The sequence below is a fragment of the Balaenoptera physalus genome (genome assembly GCF_965194825.1).
Source record: "Balaenoptera physalus genome assembly, chromosome: 11".
NCBI classification, from domain to species: domain Eukaryota; kingdom Metazoa; phylum Chordata; class Mammalia; order Artiodactyla; family Balaenopteridae; genus Balaenoptera; species Balaenoptera physalus.
Window position 1 is genome coordinate 33368982 of NC_138896.1, and position 18797 is coordinate 33387778.

Genomic DNA, 18797 nt, shown 5'->3' on the forward strand with positions numbered 1-18797 from the left:
AAGGACCTGCACGAACAAATGTTTATCGTGTCTACTGTGTGCCAGGCACTCATCTAGATTCTGCCACTTGGTTGGAGCTCTGTTGGGTGTGGATTTGGAGGAGCACAGGGCTTTTGAATATGCCCTGCCTGGGCTGGGAGAGTTGCTTTTCCCTGAGCCTCTTGGGTTTTCCCCGAATTCCTAGGGATGTTAAAGTCCCAAATGATCGCTCATAGGAAAAACGCATTGGTGCTTCTGTCTTAAACACTGCCATTCACGTCCTGCCTCTGAGAGGAGGAAGGGAGTGAGAGTAAGACAGGGCTGCCCTTTCCACCCCGTGCATCTGGTGGATGGATGCGGCCTTGGCTCTGTCCGTTAGGGTCCCAGCATGAGATGGCTGGCACATGCAAAGGGTTTATTGGGGACACTTTAGTGAGGGGGAGGTATTTAGAGAAGTGTGGTCAGGGTTAGGGAAACCAAAGGGAGGCACCGCCGGGATTGGCAACAGTGGGAAGCTGTTCCCTCCCCTTAGTCAGGAGGGCGGAGCTCCAGAGTTGGCGAGATGGGGCCCCTGACAATAGCCATGATGCTGAAGGGACACAACTGCCTCCAAATTGTGGTGAAACAGAAGGAAGAGGGGAATAAATGCTTTGCCCACTCCAGCTGGAAGCTTAGGGAGCCCAGTTGCTACAGTAGGTGGTCCAATAAGGGCAGAGAACTGTATGTGCCTCTGTGTGTGTGTGCCTCTGTGTGTGTGTGTGTGTGTGTATGTGTGGTTGAGAATACCCACTACCCCCTGGCCGCCTGGGCATTCCAGTGCCCTGCTGGCTCTTGCATCTCTTAGGTTAAAGAAGAAAGTATGCTGTCTGCATCAGCAGGATGGGCACTGGGTAGTTTTGACTGTAGCAAGAGTAACAGATAACATTCATTGACGGCAGTCACCCAGCATCCTAAGCATTTTCCATGCATCCTCTAGTTTAGTCTTCACAATAGCCCCAGCAGGTAGGTACCGGTATTATCCTTATCTTCATCCCAGTACTGAGAGAGTTAGTAAGTTGCCCTGTCGCACAGCTAACAAGAGGCGCAGGTGGGCTCACAGTGATTCTGTCTGAGTCCTGAATGCATACATGTACCCCCCACTGCCTCTGATTCTCCTTCCTCCGCAGCGGGGCCCTACCCACCCTGTGGTCAGTGCCACACGTGTGCTGGTCCCACTGCCTGGGATGGTCTTCCCACTTCCTCTGCACTTGACCCAATTGAATCCATTTTCGAGACCCAACTCAGATCTCACTTCCTCCGTGAGCCCTTCTCCAGCCATTCCAGCCCCCATGCCTCCCCGTCGCAGGCAGTGGCAGGGAACTGCCCACCATGCCCTCAGGGTGTGTTCTCGGCTGTTCTGAGTGTGTACATCTCCTCAGTCTCCACGAAGACTCCAACTTTCTTCCGTACAGATCTTAGGTCCTGAGTTTTCTTGGAACTCTTCCCTCACTCCAAAGTTTTAATCGAAGAGACTTCAGTAATTATTCCAGGGTTCAGGGAACCAACAGCAATGGTGCCTATGGACCAACAACATAGGGGAGATGCCGTTACCACTCCAGAGCCTGAGGGAACTTCTTCAGAGGGAGCTGCCGTGGAGCCCATGGAGGGCTGTAGCCCTGGGAGAGGGGCCATGTGATAGGAGATGATGGATTGGAGGATTAGTTTTCTACTTGGTTAGTAAATGCCCACTGAGACCCAATAGGGAGGGTTTTTTAAAAGGAAAGAGAGTAAGCTGGAGATGAAGTCACAGGAGCATATGGTCTCGTTGAGTGTCTGCAGGAGAGATGATGGGCATGTAGCCCTGCCTGAAACAGCACGGTGCTTTCACAGAGCTATATATCTCCCCCGGTCAGATGCACGCGCCATCAGCCGGGTGGTCGAACCCGATGGAGGTGGACGTGTGAGGAGCCAGAATTGTCGCAGGCGGGCTTCCCTGGTGGCGCAGTGGTCAAGAATCCGCCTGCCAGAGGGTGGGAGGGAGGGAGATGCAAGAGGGAAGAGATACGGGGATATATGTATATGTATAATTGATTCACTTTGTTATAAAGCAGAAACTAGCACACCATTATAAAGCAATTATCCTCCAATAAAGATGTTAAAAAAAAAAAAGAGAATCCGCCTGCCATTGCAGGGGACACGGGTTTGAGCCCGGGTCCGGGAAGATACCACATGCCGCGGAGCAACTAAGCCCCGCGAGCAACAACTACCGAGCCCATGCGCCACAACTACTGAAGCCTGTGTGCCTAGAGGCTGTGCTCCACAACAAGAGAAGCCACCACAGTGAGAAGCCCACGCACTGCAACGAAGAGTAGCCTCCGCTCGCCGCAGCTAGAGAAAGCCCGCACACAGCAACGAAGACCCAGCACAGCCAAAAATAAATAAATAAAATAAATAAATTTAAAAAAAAAGAAAAAAGAATTGTCTCAGGCTTCCTTCTTACAGGACAGGAGGTGTTGCTAGTCCAATGGCCTCCTGGAGGACTTCCCCAAAGGCCTCACGCAGGCCACAGAGGCATCGGAGTGGAGCACGGCCAGTCTGTGTCTCGGCAGTTTTGAAGTCTCACAGTTCTTTTGAAATGTCTCTGGAGGGTCCCGGAAGTTTGGATAATTGGCAAACGTCCTTCACCTTTGGGGCTGACATCAAGGACAGGGCTATGCACCGTGTCCCCGCCCCCCCTCAAGCATCACCCAAGGCCACTTGGTGTTGCACAGGGAGGACCTCAGCCTCTCTCAGTGTGGTGTTGCTTAATCTCATTTCTTTTTTCTCTATTCCTATTTTTCCACCCACTCCTGTTGGCCTCGACCCAACTAGACACTGGAAGGGCTTTCAATTGTGAATTGTGGGGAAGCAGTTGGAAGGATGAGTAGCAGATGAGAGGCTGAGATCCCTTCCCTTTTGGGCCTCTCTGTGCTGGCCCTTGTAAATGTTGCTAAGTGTCTTTGGATTTTTCTTTCTGCTGAGCCTTGGATGTGCTAGGAGATGCTCCAGACATCCCAAGTGCCTTTTCCTCCCCCGAACTCATCACACACCCTGCGAGCCCCGGGCCTTTGAGCTTGTGGTTCTTGCTGCCTGGAAGACGCTCTCACCCCTCTGCTTTGCCTTGTTAGGCTTGGGGAGCAGTGGGGACTGTGGAGAATTCCACAGTTTATGCTCCATTGCAAGAGTTTCTGGGCTCCTGATCTTCAACTTGTGGGTCTGAATGTTACTTGGAGTAGGCGTGGCTGCTTGCCTTGGCAGAGACTCAGGAAGGAAACAAGTAGGGGTGGGTGACACAGCCTGGGTAGAAACTTAGAGGCAGGGGGGACCAGAGGAGACACTCGGGAGAGGACTACTGCTCCATGTGGCTAAAACTCAGGGAGCAAGAGGAGGTGAAGCTGAGGAGGCCAGATGGGTCCCATAAGGGACTTGACCGCTGTGCTAGGGCATCTTTTCTACATCTATTCCTGGGAACTGCCAGGGCCTGGGTGTGGCTAAGGTCAGTTGTAGTGGTAGATTCGACACTTAGGCAGGCTGTAGAAGCCAGGGCCTGCCTGACTGGGGAGAAATCTTGCATTTTACAAAAAAGGAGATGTTTCTACACACCAGACTGGGTCCTGCTCTGGTGCCTTGGCTTCCTGATACTGTGTACGTTTCAGAGATCAGATAATGCTTTGGTTCAGGTTTTAAACTTTCATTATTCCTTTATTTCATAAATAAAACATAATAAAGATAAGCAAAGAGGAAAGGGAAGTGAAATTAACCTCACCCGTAATCCCACCACCTAGATATCATTTACATTGAAAACTTGGGTATGGAGACTTCCCCAACGATTTTCTGTATTTTACAAAGTGGAAACAAACCGTAGGTGTATTTTGTAACCTGCTTTGTTTTATTATGTGTGTGTATGTATGTGTGATTTTTTTTTTGATTTATTTATTTTTGGCTGATCTGGGTCTTCGTTGCTGCGCGCAGGCTTTCTGTCTAGTTGTGACGAGCGGGGGCTGCTCTTCGTTGCGGTGCGCGGGCTTCTCATTGCGGTGGCTTCTCTTGTTGTGGAGCACGGGCTCTAGGCACACGGGCTTCAGTAGTTGCGGCATGTGGGCTCAGTAGTTGTGGCACACGGGCTTAGTTGCTCTGTGGCATGTGGCATCTTCCCGGACCAGGGATCAAACCCGTGTCCCCTGCATTGGCAGGCGGATTCTTAACCACTGTGCCACCAGGGATGTCCCTGTATGTGTGATTTTTGTTCCATTTAAAAAATATATGCTTGCCCAAAACTCAAACTGAAGGGTATAAAGAGAACCCCTCCTTCTCACCTCCCCACCCCATCCCCTAATTCTACTCCTCAGAGGTAGCCCTCTTTAAAAGTTTCCAGTAAATCTTGGAAGGCATTATGCTCAGTGAAGTAAGTCAGACAAAGACAAATACTGTATGATATCACTTATATGTGGAATCTAAAAAAATATAACAAGCTACTGAATATAACAAAAAGGAAGCAGATGTACAGGTAACAAACTAGTGGTTACCAGTGAGGAGAAGGAAGGTGGGATGGGCAAGATAGGGTTAGGGGAGTAAGAGGTACAAACTACTAGGTATAAAATAAGCTGCAAGGATATATTGTACAACACAGGGGTTATAGCCAATATTTTATAATAACTATAAGTGGAGTATAACCTTTAAAAATTGTGAATCACTATATTGCATACCTGTAACTTATATAATATTGTACAGCAACTATACTTCAATTTAAAAAAAGTTTCCTGTACATCCTTGATTAGGGAGAAATTTGGAAGGGATCATGTGTGTGGAAGAACAAATTGTAAACATTGGATGCTGTGACTTGTACAAATATTAGGTGTCATGTGTTGGTCAGCAGAAAGGCCAAGGGTGGGTTTGGAGGGACTAGGAAGTAGTTTGTGGTCAGGGAAGGGACTTTCAGAAATCGGTATTGTGGAGGTTCAGGAAAGGGGGAGATGGAGAATTTTGGAAGCCTGGGTTTTGTTTGGATTTGTCCTGTGGATGTTGGTGAGGGGCAGGGTGAGTAGAGGTGAGTGAGACTGTGGGCAGGGGTCAGATACGGTCCAATCTTACCTCCTAGGCGGGGTTGGGGTGGAGAGGGTGGCAGGTGTGCACATGAACATGAGACTTGACAGGAAGCAGTGACAGTAATTGATAGATATTTATAAAAATACCCTTGCTTGACACAACAAAAAGTCGGCAACTCTGTGTTGGTCCTCCAAGTTAAAAAAAAAAAGGTTTTAACAATTCAGTGAATATTGAAAATCTGAACGAGACTGCTGATCTAGACGGGGAGTTGTAAATGTCACATTTGGTTCTGGTTTTGTGTCTGGCTGTGTGGTCTTGGGCTGCACCTTAATTTCTTTAGACCTCCCCGTTTTCTTATCTGCAGTAGATCAGTGGTCCTCAACCCTGGATGCACATTAAAATCACCAGGAAACTTACAAAAAAAAAAAAGGAAAGAAAGAAACCAACGTCAGAACCCCACTACAGTCCAAATGTATCCAAATCTCTGGGGGTGGAGCCTGGGAATTTTTTAATGCAGCCAACGTTGAGAACCCCTGGATTAGGATCATCCTATTTGCACATTTGAGCCCTAAAATGTTATGATTCTATGTATTATATCATACAGTTTTGTTCCTTTCAAATACCGTGCACAAAATGTTGTAAACTTCTTACATATGAAGAAATTTTACTTTTTACAAAAAAAAAAAAAAAACTCCCCATAATTCTCATTAGGCCAATGGTATAATGTCAGTGTCCTTCGTCCAGTAAGTCAGAATCATAAATGTAGTAAAACATGAAATAATTAATTTTTGACCCAGGACTTGCAAGTGTGGACTCTAATTTCTCATTCCCACATTTTAAAAAAGGTACTGACTGCAGGCCTGAAGCCACCTGCATTCTTAAGGAAGACCCTGAAAAGTTCAGAGAGAAGACGTTACTGGAAATGTTTTTTGCTAGAAGAATTGGGTATACTGTAAAGTTCCAAATTAGGCGGTCCAGTTTAGGGAGTCTTTATTGGATGTAAATTCTACATGGAGTAGGAGGTGTTTAAAGAGACTCAGTGCTGTTTTATCTTCACTATTGAAGTTTTGGGTTTTGTCTCTTCCTAAATGAGTCATTTTTTTAAAAAGGAACCTAACTTGGGGAGGTGGGGAAACCACTGCCGGAGGTGCTGAGGAGGGGCGGGCACTGAGGCTGATAATCAGGGGACTGAGTTTACAGTTGGGCGGTTCACCTGGGAGGGGTGGAACCAGGGACCCGCCTGCGGAGGGTGGATCAGGACCAGTGGGACACAGTCTGGTGGGGGGTGGGGTAGTAGAAATGGCATTGATATTGTTTATTAATTTACCAAGTATTTTCTGGAGCACACCCACCAAACATTCAGCCTGGTATCAAGGCTCAGTCCACATGTGCTAGGAGATTAAGAACAAAAGGGAAGGAACCTTCTAGTTTTCACTCCAGTTGGGGACACAAATCATGGAGGTCAGGCGTGTCTGTATTTCCCTGCCATTACAGGTAAGTGAACTGAGGTTATGGTGCCCCATACCAGTGTGAACAGTACAAATGAAAATGTTAGTCCCAGGCAGGATTTCAGAGGAGAAAACATGGCAACCTGGAGACCCCACTGTGGAGCACCAGGGGGCCTCGTGAAACATACACTGGGTTCAACAAGACATTGGTCGAGAGCCCTGTGGGATCTCCGCACATCACTGCCTCTTTCTGTGCTAAGTGCTCCCAGCTGAAAAATGATCTCACACACCTGAGTCCCCCAGGCCCCTGAGAGCTGTTCAAAACGTCCGCTGCCCTTGATGCCTGGGGAGGGAGGGGAGGGACAGAGAGTGGGGAGGTGCTGACAGGCTCCATGTGGAAACCAGAAAACCAGGGCAGCCACATGGGATCGGCCCACGTGCTTGGGGTGAGGAGAGGAGCACAGGGCAGGTGCTCCCAACACCGGGAGCAGTTGTATGTGTTTGGAATGTCGGCCAAGCACACTCCCTTTATTCCACGCTGCCTCCCGCCCCCAGGAGTGCTCATTTTCATCTTTTCTGAATGGTGTCAACCTCCTGCAGTTGTGCCTGCATGTTTTCTAAGTTTGTCACAAACTTCCTGTTTGGGTCTGGTCTGAGGCTCGAAGCTTTGTGTGTTTTGAAACCCTGGCATTTACAGAGGTCCAGTGCTTCTCTCTTCATGGCCATGGGGTGGCCCTTTTGTCCTCCTCCCTTTAGCTGACTTTGGCCATCCTTCTTTGCAGACCTTCCCCCTGGGAAATGCTCTGTAGCTTCTGCACTTGTTCCCCTTAGGGAGGGTTGAGAGTCGTGAGATCTGAAGGAGGGAGGGGAGCCACGCTTACTGGGCCCCTTGTATAATGCCAGGCACTGCGCTGGATGTTTTCCTACATTTCTTGTTTTATTTAGGCCTCGCATTAGCTCACGCAGAGCCAGGCTCAGAGAGGGGAAGTGACCAGCCTAAGTTTGGACAGCCACTGGGTGATGAGGTCAGGATGTGATCCCAGGCTTGACTCCAGAGCTCTTGGTATTTCCACTGTGTCACGAGGCCCACACTGTGCCTTTGGTTCCACTGGTTTGGGGGAGATCTTGATTTCTTATTGGGCATCTGGTGGGCAGCGTCACCTTCCCCCCCATAGATTCCTCCCAGACCCTTGTTATTCAGGTGCTGCCCATTCTATCTGCATGGGGTGTGATTTGATGACCCTTGAGTGCCTTGTTGACTTTCACCATTCTCAACCATCCTCCTTCTGTGACCCCAAGAATCCCAGAATTGTATGGTCCCTGGCTGACAGTCAAAGTAGATTAGAGCCAACTCCCAGTTTTCCAGAAATGGAGTATCCTTTCTCTTCCTTCTGCCATTCTGCTAGTCACCATGAACTCCACTCAGCCAGATTTGGACTGCTCACATTTTAAGCTCTTCCCTTGAAGAGGGAGGAAGATAGGATATCTCTGTGTGTGAAAGCATGTACCTAAGGAGGGTTCCCAAGACCCTGAGTATGTAGGAGCAGGAAGGAGGGGAGAGCTACATCCAGCCACCCTCCCTCTTATTAGGGTGACTGTTATAGGGTGTCAGACTCTGGGTGCGCCTGCAAAGGAAGAATAGTTACACTTCCAAAACTTCAAGAAGGCCCTGTGTCCCTTCCAGTTACCATCCCAGTTCTTTTGTATTTTCTGAAAAACTTCTAGAAGTATATCATCTGTGTTTCATCAGAATTGTTTTGTAGATCAAGTAACATTTACCATTGTAGACTCTGTGTTGAGCAGTGGGCAATTCCAAGCATTCAACGCATATATTAATTACCTTCAAGGGGTGTGCCATCTACACGGAAACTTAGCAAATGGAACAGTTGCCAAGAGAAGCTAAGTGCAGTGAACTCAGAAGAGCAGGGATTGCTCAGCAAGCTGGGGCATGAGCAGGGCGCTCAGAGGGGTGGAGCTATGGGGATGGGGTGGGGAGGAATGTCCTGGCATTGGGGCCTTGAGGGGTGCATGGAAAGGGGAGGAGCATCCTGGATGGGGTGCAGTGGAGTGTGCGTGTGGGAAGCAAGATTGAAGAAGGAGCCCTTCCAATTGCATGGGACGGGGATAGGTGAAAACAGTGCTGTGAACTATTATAAATACACTCCACATGTTCAACAAGGAGAGGAGATAGTAAAAGAGGAGAGAAGTAGAAGATTCCAATGGAACGTTTAGAGCTGAAAGATATAACATTCGAAATAAAAAACACACTGCATGAGATTAAAGCAGATTAGACGCCAACTTGAAGACATAGCAACAGAAACTATCCAAAAAGAAGCACAGAGATATTTAAAACAAAAACATAGCATTGACAACTTGTGGGACAATATTAAGTGGTCTAACGTATGTGTGATTGAAGTCCCAGTGGGAGGGGAAGGGGAGAGGGAAAAATATTTGAACAAATAATGGACAAAATTTTTCGTGATTCCATGAAGACTATAAATCAGTGGTTGGAAAACTGTGACTTACAGGCCAACTATGGCCTGGTGCCTATTTTTGTAAATAAAGTTTTATTGGAACAGGAAAACAAAACAGTGTTGTAAGAAGCTTCATTCGGATGTGTGCCCTGTAACAGGGGAATGCTGGGAGGTGAGTTAGAAGACATTTATCGCGTTGAATTTTAGGAATGAGACGTTGAGGCCTTGGACCAGGGTGGTGGCATGAATATGGACAAGAGGGAAGAGAGATGGAAGATTTCAAACCCCAGCTCTGCCACTTGCTACCTGTGTGACTTTGAGCAGGTGACTTCATCAAACCTCAGTTTCATCAACTGTAAATAGACACTCAGAACACCTCACAGGACTGGTGTGTGAGGGTTTTAACTTGGGTCGCACCCAGCACACAAGTGTAATAGGCAGGATTTGTGACTGACTGGGAGGAATTAGGGGAGTGGAGAGTGAGGACTCAGAGGGGCTCAAAGGGCTGAATCTGGGGGCCTGGGTGAGTGATGCGGCCCTGACAAAAAAGGGATGGAGCTGTTTGGGGTCGCGGAATTCTTCAGTTGGAGGAAGACCCTTCTCCTAAATCCGTGCTGCCAAGGGCCTGTCCCAGAAACCCAGAGCCACGTGCACTGTGTGTGTCTGAGCCCACGGCCTCTCGTTTCAGCTGGGCCCTCAGCGATGCTGGCCGGCGGCTGGCTCTCTCTCCCGTCAGGGTTGGCACTTCACAAGGCGAGGGAGGTACGTGGGGCACAGAATTTGAGGAGGTACTCGGTTTCAGGGCTGACCCTGCAGGATGTTCCCCACGGTCCCCACTCCATCCAGCCCCCCTCCCTGTCTTCCCTTCGTCACTCAGGAGACCTCCTGCCTTCACTGATTACTCTGACAAGGTCCCCTCGCTCAGCAGCGAGCTCACTCAGGTTCTTGCCTCCCCGCCTCGTGCAGTTATCCCCATCTGGGCTCATCCCAGCTTGGTTTCCTTCCCCTCAGAGGAGGACACACCCCTCCTCCTCTTCCTGGCCAGAGGGAACCTTCCTCCTGCACCCGGGTGCCCGTGCAGCTCCTGGGACCTCACCCGCTCCAGTCATTCTGCTGTAGTCTTTCCTCAAACCTTCACCCCCTCTTTTTCTCATTCCCTTTTCTCCTTCCCTCACAAGATGCCTGGAAAGAATCTGCCCTCGGGTTTTTTGCTCCTTCGCTGAGGCAGCCCGCTCAGGTTGGCTTCTGCCCGTGGGAGGTGTGACTGGCGCAGGGGAGGGACCTGGTGGGTTTGCTGTGAGGGGCTCCTGCTTCCACACGAGCTGTCCCCTCTCAGGTCACCTGTGGCCTCCATATTAGCACACCCAACGGACACTTCGGTCCTTATCTTTCTGGACCCTTTGCTACTTTTGACACCGTGGACAACTTCCTCCTTCTTGCAACTCTCTTTTCTCTTGGCTTCTTTCAGTCCGCAAATAAATCTCTCAGCCACTATTACTTAAGCACCTACTATGTGCTCTGCTCTGGGGCATACCATAATTCCATGTCCCTGCTTTCAGGGAGTTTCTAGTCTAGTGTGAGGAAAGAGGGATAAAAATATAAACAAATGTCAGGTGGTGATGAGCACTACAAAGAAAAATACAACAGGGAAGGAGGATGGAAAGGGTGCTGGGGTTGTCAGGAGGGTCTCACTGAGAAGGTGACATTATCACAGAAACCTGAAGGAAGTGAAGGAAGCCTAGTGGAACAGTGTTCCAGGCAGAGGGAAGAGCATGTGCAAAGGCCCTGAGGCAGGAGCCTGCTTGGGATGCTTGAGGAAGCCATTGTGGCTGGAGGAAATTGAAGAAGGGCAGAGTAGGAGAAGAGGTCAGAGAAGAGGCTGGGGCAGGTCATGGAGCCATGTAGGACATTTCAAGGACTTTGTCTTTTACTCTGAGAGATGTAAGATGCTATAGGAATGTTTTGAGCAGAAGAGTGATTTTTAGGCTGGTGTGGGGAGCATGGTGTTTTGGTCTTCTAGGGCTGCCATAAAAAAGTACCACAGACTGGGTGGCTTAGACAATAAAAATTTACCGTCTCACAGTTCTGGAGGCCAGAAGTCCAAGACCAAGGTGTCTGCAGGGCCATGCTCCCTCTGAAGGCGCTAGGGAAGGATCTGTTCCAGAGCTCTCTCTTAGCTTCTAGTAGTTTCTTGGCTTGGGGCAGCATGAGTCCAGTCTTCACATGGTGCTCTCCCTGTGTAGGTGTCTGTGTCCAAATTTCCCCTTTTTATAAGGACACCAGTCATATTGGATTAGGGACCCACCCTACTCAGTGTATGATGTGTGAGCTCATCTTAACAGTTCATTACATCAGCTTCAACCCTATTTCCAAATAAGGTCATATTCTGAGGTCCTGGGGTTAGGACTTCAACATAGGAATTGCGGGGAGACACAATTTGACCCATAACACAGTTCAACCTGCATGATACGTGGATTATAGACAGGCAAGGATGGAAGTAGGGGGACCAGCTAGGAGGTTATTGCAGTATTCTAATGAGAGAAGCTGCTTGGACCAAAGTGGTAGCAGTGGAGGTGGATACATTTTGCAGATAAAGCTGGCATCATTTGCTGATGGATTGGACGTGGGGTGTGAAGGAAACAGGGGAGTCACAATGACTCCTGGTTTGGGGCCTGAGTGACTAGAAGACTGGAATTGAGTGTCTTTCTCTCCTAAGTCCTCTCCACCCTCAGGGACCTTTCAGGGCCCTCCTCCCGGGCAGGTCCATCCACTGCTGGGTTCTTCAGGGCTCCATCCTTGGCTACCTCTCTAGTCCCTCCCTGATTGATATGATCTGTCCCCATGTTGAAGCCAGATATCCTGAATGTGCTTTCTGGGTCACCCCTACAGGCCCCGGCTCTGGAGGATGCTGAAAGAGGAAGACATGGAAGCAGGACGACCCTGAGAGATTAAGCCTCTTAATCGTGAAACAGGTAGCTTCTCTGACATTCTGGGTGTTTGAATGCTTTATGATGAAGGGGTCATAAAATCGTTTCTTTGATCCATATGGTGTGGAAAATGCCCCACAGAGGGGAGGTCGGCTGCTCTGGGCCTGGACACCCATAGGTGTCCGGGAAACGGTCGGCGCTTGTGGTTTCACGTATTGGAATTCAGCATCACTTGGCATGGGGCTGAGGGCATCCTGTCTCTTGACTTTGCAGAGTTGTTGCAGATAGTGAAGGATCCAAAAGATGTTCATGAATGGTAGCTTCTAGAAGTGGGAATTAAACATCTCTGGAGAATTGGTACAGAAGGCCACTCTGAGAAACTCCACAGAGCCTGTCAGAGGCAGATTCCTGGACCAAGGAGCCTTTGAACTGGCCCTGGGGCATTTCTAGTGTTTTTGTCAGCTCTAGCCCTGTGTTCTCTTTCCAGGCTCAGTTTGTCCCTCTAGAAAATGGGCACATAGCTATGATTCCTCTGCCAGATCTCACACAGAAGCTGTCTGGACGGTCAATAGGTTTGTGTATAAACAGAATTTTTTTTTTTTCTTCAGTTTTAAACCCTGGTCTAGCAAGAGATGACTATTTCCCACAAATTCTTAGTGATGGTGGGGAAGCAGGGTGGTGGTATCTAATTTGATTCTTTCGGTGCGCACAGGTTTTTTTTCTTGGCAAGTTCCACACTTTTCCTGTTTCTTCTGTGAGACTCATAGTTGATTGCTTCTGTTTCTTTTTTATTGTGCCTGATTTTGATTTAATTTTTAAGCCACTGTGTCTTGGGGTTCCAGTAGGAAACAGATGGTTCACTCAAATGGAGTAGTCCAAGAGTCTCTACTGAAGGAACTGCTTATAGTGGCATCAGCAGGGTTAAGAGAAACCAGCACGGGATGTTGAAGCATCCCAGGGTTAGCAATGTCAGGGAGCTGTTCCATACCTGGGCCTGAAAAGAAGAGGGAGAGATTGGTTATCAGAACTGGAAAGAGAAGCTGTACAGAAAGGCTATCTGGTAGGAGGCAGTCAACCTACAGCAACATGGCCGGGAAAGAGCCAAGAAAATGGATATCCTCATTGAATTCCCTGTCAGTTCTCCCGTCTCCTGATGGTGCCTCCCACTAGGCATACTCAGCCAGAAGCCAGGAGGCAGGGAGCATATTGAAGCTGTGCAGAGATCAGAACCTCTAGGGGTGCAAGCTGAGTGGAGACAGATCGGGGATGGGTATCAGGGCACAAATGGAAAATATCTGACCGACCAAGAGATGCAGCTCGCTTGGAATATATTAAAAGGGATGTTTCTACTTTAGGACCAAAAGAGGGTTTTTCGTTTGTTTGAGTGTGAAACTTTGCAGTATTGGGTCAGCTACATAGAACCATTGGCTGTGAGGGCTGGAAGGAGCACCAGAAACCCTCTAATCAAACTTCATCCTTCTTATAGTTGAAAAGACCCAAGGAGATCAAGTGACTTGCCCAAGGCCACTCATTAATTCATGAAAGTGTTTCTTGAAAGCCCATTATATTTCCTCAAGAAAAACAACACAAAACCACTTGAAACAGGACCAAGCAAAATCTGAGCAAGTGCTAGGAAAAAGCTCTGGATGAGTGCTTATTTCCAATTTATCAGTTTGGATTACTTGGGGGTTGTGAATATCATAAAACTGAACTCAAAGGGGCTCCCACAGCACAGGGAATTAATTAAGTGGCTTGTACTAGCAAAAAGCAGGGATGGGACAGACTACAGGGTGCATGTGAGATAACAGCTCAGCTTGTCATCAGGAGTCCAGTTTCTTCCCATCTCTGTGCCGCTCTTCCATGGTATCAGTCCATCCTCAGGCTGGCCTCTCTCCTGGAGGCAGAATGGCCACAGAAGTTCCTGGGCTTATTGTTGCACATCCCTCTGGCCAGAAAGAAAGAAGCATCCCTTGCCGTAACTCTTCAAAAGACTGAGAAAGTGTCTTTCCCAGAAGCCCCTCCCCAGCAAACCAACCCTGCATTTCATTGGCTTGAACTGAGTCATGTGCTCATTCCTTAGCCCATCACATTGGCCAGGTGAACGCCTTCTGTTGATTGGCAGGGATGGGAGATTTTCCTGATTGGCCTATCCCTACACTGGGGAGTGTAGCTTTCCTCAAAGCAGCAGGGTGGGGGAAGCAGAGCTCTGGGTACTGTTGAGGGAGGAGGGAAATGGACATGGGGAGAGTGACAGTGGACATCCACTGTACTGTATCATCTATAGAGACCTTACAAATTTGGACTAATTGTTGGGGTAACAGTGAGAGAAAACTCACTCTTAACTAGTGAAAGTCTGAATTTTAAAGTGCTTTAACATAGCATAGTTTCAGACAGAACCTTCCCAAACAGTTCCTGTTGGAAGGCTTGCAATTAGCATCTGCTTTTCAGTATGTCTTAAGATGTAGGACCTTCTAGGAGGTTAACTATGCCTTCTACAATGCTGTTTTATTTCTAATATGCGTATTCAACCTTTCTATAACCAGAGTAAACACTGAACTCAAATTCTGGGTTATTGAAGATTAAATTACAGTAATGAAGTTCCTCATTTATAACCTCATCTATAAAATGGGAATAAGAATAATACCTGCTTTATAGGTCTGTTGTAAGGACTAACTGGGGTAATCCAAGTAAAGTGCCCAGTGGCCCAGTGGCTGGCCCAATAAATGTTACCTTTATTAGCTTCATATAACTCTAAATATTATCACATTTGTATGTTTATGTGCATGTTTATTCTAGGAAATTAACTCTTCACAACAAATATATGTCACTGGTTAGCTCAGCTAGAGACAAGGTAAATAAAGATATTAAAATATTTAGTGTTTATGGATTTTTTTTTTTACTGGAATGGTTTTTTAAAAAAAATTCATTTTGGGGAAAACCTAAATAAAGAAAAATTTAAGTAGCACACAGTTTTAAATTAAAAGTAGTTATAATCCCTGGAAAATAGGGAATTTTAACTTTACGGTAACATATTAATGTATTCTTGGTTGAAAAAGTCTTGTAAATAGTTGAAAGCCTGTCATGACTTATCCTAGCTGATTTTCTTGCCATTGTTCTCCGTCTGGAGGCTCTGGAGGGGCAAGTGACCCTCCTCAGCTTTGGTTTCCCAAGCCAGCCACTTAGTGGGGCTTTTCTGGGCGGATGGATTTTAGAATCACCTGGATTGGGTGAGATGCTGCAGTAGTGAGAAGCTAGCCTTGGGCATTTATTTCAGTGGGATTTTAGCTGACAAAATGCTGTGAATCGTTCTCAAAAGCCTTGGGTGCCATAAGGCTGACTTCTCAAAATCCCAGGAGGGTGAATTGTCTTGACTTGGGGTTCCCAGATTAGTGGTGGGAAGAGCAAAGGTGGGCGCAGCACCCTGAAGCTGATTTCAAAACTGGGAGGCGATAACTTTGAGGATAAGGGGTGGATAGGGTGCAGCGAGGGGCCTGTGGACGGAGGATAAAGTTCCAGAGTGACCAGGAACTTACAGACCACAAATTTATAAACCATAAAATTTTTCATCCCCTCTCCCCTGAATACTGACTAAAATTAGACTTAAATTTTCTGTAGGTTGTTTGTTGCCCCCAAGGCTGTCTGGTCACAGTTGTGATAAGTAGATGAGAACTAGTGATAACTGGACAACTGACCCTGAATTCCTTGGTTCAGAGGGTGCTGTAGACAAGTGGTTCTCAAATGTAGTTTGTCTGGACCAAGAAACTACCAAAAAAAGAATTGGGGGGATTGGCTTAGGGCTACCAAGTTTTTATTTTGCCAAGGAAGGATGTTTTTAAAAACCTAACATCTATCACTACAGTTCTTATAAAAGAAAGGACCATCTTGATCCTAAAATAGTAGGAAGGAGACAGTCTAAGGAATAAAATCTTTACATTGAAAATGTTCAGCTTTAGGAATAATTTATTGCACTCTTCTTATTTTTCTGACATCACCTGTGAAAACAACATTAAGGGTGGATGCTTCCCTGCATCTATGCATAACAGGTGTTGGGGAGATGTGGAGTTAATGTGCAACTGTAGGGGGAAAAATCGTATTTCTTTGAAGCGTCTCATGAAGCCTAGGAATTCGCTGAAGTCATGCCTTTTCTTGATTTAAAGGGACAGGAGAAATTCACTTAAACGCAAGTCTTCGTAAACCCAATTCATTTTATAAAAGAAGGAACTGTTTACCCTCAAGTCATTAACTTAGAATTGTTAGTTTAATTTTCCACCGGTAGGAAGAAAATTTTGCAGTAACTTAATAGTTCAAATGAAAAGGCATGTCAATAGTTTTTTCTTTTTCCACAATTTAACCCTAAAAATGGTAAATTTGTTGAATTTCATTTGGCTTTCAGTTGTGTGCTACGTCTCTGCATGTGCATGGGCACACACTCACACACACACACACACACACACACACACACACACACACACACACACAGAGAAAACTTAGTTGGGTCTGAAAAGCCCCAGAAGGGAAAGGGTACTTTTGAGAAAAGCAGTGTGTCCATCAGTCAGTTGCTGGTAAGTGTTAGTACTTGTAGCAGCAGTTGCATCTTGGAACTGCCAAAAGAGTATGACTTCTTAAGATGCCCTTTGAAGTCATTAAAAAAAACCTCCAAACCAGGGACTTCCCTGGTGGCGCAGTGGTTAAGAATCCGCCTGCCAATGCAGGGGACACGGGTTTGAGCCCTGGTCTGGGAAGATCCCATGTGCCGCAGAGCAGCTAAGCCCGTGCGCCACAACTACTGAACCTGCACTCTAGATCCTGCGAGCCACAAATACTGAGCCCACGTGCCACAGCTACTGAAGCCTGTGCACCTAGAGCCCATGCTCCGCAAGAAGAGAAACAACCACAATGAGAAGCCCGTGCACTGCAACAAAGAGTAGCCCCTGCTCGCCACAACTAGAGAAAGCCCGCACACAGCAACGAAGACCCAATGCAGCCATAAATAAATTAATTAATAAATTAATAAATTTAAAGCAAAATAAAAAAAACCCCCAATCATACACCGAACCACCCCTGGCATCCAAAACAGCAACAAAATGTTTCTCATTCTGCTTCACTTCACATTCCTGCTTGGCTTTGCCACAAAGATGTTTTGCCTTCCAGCCAGGGATTAAGCGTCTGTGTGAGGCCATGACTGGTGTGAAAGCAACATCTCTGCCCTTGTTGAGGGGAGAAAAAGACTGCCTGCATATATGAAATCCTGAATGGAATCATGGAATCCTAGTGCCAAAGAGGGTTTTGAGGTCCCTGTCTTCCTGTCAGACTATCCTAACACTCATCACCTTGATTGACAATCCTAACATTTCATCGATCTCTAAGTTTTCATGGATCCTCTGTGAATGTGGACATGAACTGAAATGTGTCTTCGTCAAGAAAGAGCAGACTGTTCTGTGCACACTTACATCTGCAGTTACTGCCCTGTTCACAGCCTCACTCCTGGGCAGTGTCACTGTTTGAGTGCTATTTATATTGTCACATATGTTCATACAGCACCGTCCTTGCATGTTCTAGTAGACACTCAATCGTAATTGGTTCAGACTCCGTACCACTTGTTTCTCCTAAGGTGTATCTCACTCTACAACAGGCTACGCAGTCTGTATAGCTACAGCTCAGCGTTCTTTTGGGCAGACATTACCACAACCCTCTTGTCTTAGCTTGGGCTGCCATAACAAAATACCATAGACTGGGTGGCTTAAATAATAGAAATTTATTTCTCACGGTTCTAGAGGCTAGGAAGTCCAAGATCAAGGTGCTGGCAAGGTAAGTTTTATTCTGAGACCTCTTCTCTTGGCTTGTAGGTGTCCACCATCTTGTGTGCTCACATGACCTCTTCTTTGTGGAGAGAGGAAGCTCTGGTGTCTCTTCCTCATCTTATAAGGACACTAATCCCATCATGGGGGTTCCACCCTTGTGACTCATTTTAACCTAATTGACTCCCAAAGGCCCCACCTCCTAATACCATCAGATTGGGGGCTAGGGCTTTAACATATGAATTTGGGGGGTGAGGACAAACATTCAGCCCATAGCAATGCTAAATCTTTTATTTATGGTCCCCTGGAAGTGCTTGCAGGGTCTTTGGTCCAGGAGCCTTGCAGTAAGCAGAGAAAGCCTTAGAGTTACAAGCTTTTATTGCTGTGGAAGAGATGCAGTGTTCTATAGCTGGAACAGATGGTTCTGTGGACTAGAAATTTGGAATACCTTTACCACAGAACTAGAGGTGACCTGGGGTAGACTGGTGATCCCCTTGTCTTTTCAGATCTTAGGTTTCTTAGTTCCATATGTCAGTGGTAAAGTTGTGGTTGCCAAACTTGGTCAGCCTCAATGAAATTTGGATGGTTTAGCATTCAATATTCTCTGACCACTTTGTATAGCTTCCTTGATGGGCCTCTAAAAAGGAGGCTCTTGGAACCAAAGCCTGGGAAAATGGGTTATTCCCTAGGTCTTCATCATCTTGGACATTTACTCCCTTTTCAGCTGGGGAAGAAAAGGCAGTAAATTACAATAAAACTACTCCCCGTTCCATTAGAGATCAATATCTTACAGTGTCATGTATACAAACACGGTAATGTCCACATGGACATAGGTGCCAGGTGGCATATTTTAAAATATAAAAAGGCCTTTGAAAATTTTTTTTAACCTTTCAAAGAACCAGTGATTCCTGTGTTATGTAAAGTGTTCCAGGATTTAGAAAAAAGATGGAAAACTTCCAGATCCTACTTTCAAGCAAACATGACCCTGATAACAAATCTGGCAAGTCCCCAAAGGGAGGCTCTATACCAGTTTTGCTTAGGAATGTAAAAATATTAGATAAAATTCTAGTGAGTAGATTTCAACACTAGAGTATGTGAATGTTCCAC

At 46.8% G+C, this 18797-nt stretch overlaps 1 protein-coding gene across 15 annotated transcripts in view; it reads left to right on the top strand.

Moving 5' to 3' along the window:
- Window positions 1-18797, top strand: part of TRERF1 (transcriptional regulating factor 1) — a 195559-nt gene that overhangs the window by 67862 nt on the left and 108900 nt on the right. For 12 of the 15 annotated variants that reach the window (XM_082414715.1, XM_082414716.1, XM_082414714.1 and 9 more), the window contains exon 3: window positions 11855-11937. The exons of the other annotated variants lie outside the window; for them this stretch is intronic. The gene's annotated coding sequence lies outside the window, so the exon portion shown is untranslated. The remainder of the gene's footprint in view (window positions 1-11854; window positions 11938-18797) is intronic. 15 annotated transcript variants of the gene reach the window in all.